The following is a 3,166-nucleotide window of genomic DNA, read 5'->3' as shown; positions in this document are numbered from 1 at the left end:
AACGCGACCATATGATGAGGGCGGCTAAAAACATGGTATTTTCTTTAACCATGGCGCAACCGTAGACGAGGGATGAGTTTGTGCGGCAAGTGCACGCACGGTGCATACACCACGAAGCAGAAGAGACCCCCATGGAGAAGTGTACGGGCAGTGAGCAGGTTGACTAGCTTTGTCCGTGCTCGATGATGACGATGGGGTCGGTCTCCGCACAGATGGGCCGCTAATCTCATTGAAAACTCATGAGGACTCTCAGAGTGGGGGGATGGTCCAACGGGGGAAGGTGAGCCAAGGGCTGAACCCTGCCCTGCAAGTCTCTGTATGTCCTTGCATGGGGGCCAAGCACCGTGCCAACCACCATATGTCCTACGTATATGCGTGCCCGTCTAAACACGTGATGCATACTTACGAGAATATGTCGCTTTCTTTCCGGACTCGTCATAGGGATCGCGTACACGATTATGCAATGCGTTGATCTCGATGCGAAAAGTTGTCACCTTGACACTGCTAATAAAAATTTTCTTTCACATATATCATATTTTCTTCTTCAAAACTATTGTCTCTCGTTGATTGCTAGGGATCGGTGTGCTATTATGTACTGCGTTGCAATTTCGATGTGAAAAGTTATCATTCCAATATTGTAAAAGAAAAAAATCTTCATTAACGTTTGCTTTCTTTCAGTGCTCAGGAATCGCAATATTTCTAATAAAAATTTTCTTTCATATATATCGTAAAATATTTTTTCCTCCAAAACTATTGCTCGCTTTCTTTCGATGACTAAGTCATAAGGATTGTGATTATACAATGCGTTGATTTTGATTTGAAAAGTTATCATGTCGATATTGCAGAAGAAGAAAATCTTCATTGACATTTGCTTTCTTTCGGTGCTCAGGAATCGCAATATTTTTAATAAAAATTTTCTTTCATATATATCGTAAGATATTTTTTCCTCCAAAACTATTGCTCGCTTTCTTTCAATGACTAAGTCATAAAGATTGGTGCGATTATACAATGCGTTGCAATTTCGATGTGAAAAGTTATCACTTCGATATTGCAGAAGAAAAAAATCTTCGTTTTGCTTTCTTTCGGTGCTCATAGGAATCGCAACACTTCTAATAAAAATTTTCTTTCACATATATCGTAAAATATTTTTTCCTCCAAAACTATTGCTCGTTTTCTTTCGATGACTAAGTCATAAAAATCGGTGCGATTATGTACTGCGTTGCAATTTCGATGTGAAAAGTTATCACTTCGATATTGCAGAAGAAAAAAATCTTCATTGTTTCTTTCGATGATCGTATAAAATATTTTCTTCTCCAAAACTATTGCTCGCTTTCTTTTAATGGTTGTCATGGATGTGCGATTGTGCAATGTGTTGCAATCTCATTATCACCTCGATATTGCAAAACAAGAAGAAATCTTCATTGACTTTGTCGTTTGCTCATTCTCTCAATGTGATAGAGATTAATGCCACTTATATACATAATTATACGATTACATCGATTTCGGAGAAAGTGCATCTTGAATCCGGAACATCCTTTCCCAGTCCTTTCACCAGGCCATTCCAATTACCCTTTTCAACTTGTATATATATATATACATATTTAAGGTCGTGACCACAGTTAAGATCAGCGTAGCATAATTCCGTGCCGGCTGCCTCTCTCATGCATATTCCTCCTGGTTTAACAAACACTCGGTGGAGACGAGGACAAGCGAAGGGAGAAGGGTCGGAAATACAGAAGTAGTAAGTGTAACGGAGAAAAGGGTACGGAGACGGTGGAAGAGAAGGAGAGGGATACCTCGACACGCACTCCTAGGGCATACGGGGTTGCTTTACGAGCGGACAACTAAGGTATGCTCACGGTTTCACCCCCTCCTCCTCCATAATCGTGCTACGTGGCCGGTGCTGCAACGGGCCACAGGTTTTATACCCTGCTTTCTCTGTCGGTGCATCCACCGTGACCGAGGTGGTCGCAATTGCTGCCCTCACGGAATACGCTGCGCGTAAACTTTCGGAACCAGAGCCAGATACCGAATGCCCCGCACCTCACATTCGTCTTCTCTTCGCGATCTCTGCGATTCTTCCTTCCTTCTTTTATCTTCTTAATCGTGAATTAAATTCTATGACTTCTAATCATTTCCTCGTAGGAAGATAATAATCATCGATGTGAGCGTTTTAAATATATATAGTGTTTCCGGATGATTTTTGGAATTATTGATTTTGAAAAAAAAGAACTTGTTGCTTCGAACCTTTGATGCGTTCGTGACGAGATTGAGAATTGGTTTCTTTTTTCTTTTTTTTTGTATTTGTTTCACTTTCGCGGGAGATGCAGTTGATCGATCAGGTAGGGAAACATCGGAGATAGAGGGTTGATCTGGCGTGATTGCTTCTGACAGCACGGTTAGGGGCGGTGAATGGACGATTGGTGGATCGAAAGATAGCGAAACCGGATACTCTGCACATATGCTTCGTTCTTCACAGCGATCGTGAAATATGTTGACGGGGAGGGAGGGGTATCTATAATCTCCATCGCTCCACCTTTGATCGACGGCTGCAATTAGCATTTTTCCGCCGATCGGATCTTCGAACAAACGATTTGATTCGAAGCGACGAATCGAGAAGCGCGTTATCGTGGACAAACTCCTTAAGGGTGGAAACGATTAATTCTGGGCCGGGATACCCAGGTGTTTTGCTAGATTTCCGCGGATCGGGCACGTCGAGACAGGGCTGGGAATCAGGAGGAGTCGGACAAATTACACGCGGGACAGACTTAATCTAGCTTCGTTCCTCCTGGGAATGGCCGAAAGAGAATCAAAGTCACATCTGTGACGTTCAGAACGACGCTTCGGGTCGTTCTGGGTCTTCTCGCTGCAAGATTGATGACGACTCCCGCGCTTTCTCACCGTTTCCAGTATTCTCTTCTTCTTCTCGGGGAGGGAGAAAGCAGGGGAAAGGAAGATGCGATTTCTCCGTGCAAATGAGACGTCTCCTGCCAGAAATCTCTCCTTCATGTCAACGGACCCCGCTGACAAATGTTCCGTGACGTTGCGCCCGAGACAATCTTTGTCACACTCACCTGTCGCGGGATAAATTATTGAATACACCTCAGGGTTCGGATCGAAAGAACAAGAGTTGAGACAGTTGAAGGATAATTCGTCAAAAAAGGAG

Source organism: Apis dorsata, unplaced genomic scaffold (genome assembly GCF_000469605.1).
Source record: "Apis dorsata unplaced genomic scaffold, Apis dorsata 1.3 scaffold_579, whole genome shotgun sequence".
Lineage (NCBI taxonomy): Eukaryota > Metazoa > Arthropoda > Insecta > Hymenoptera > Apidae > Apis > Apis dorsata.
This window is presented reverse-complemented; position numbering follows the sequence as displayed.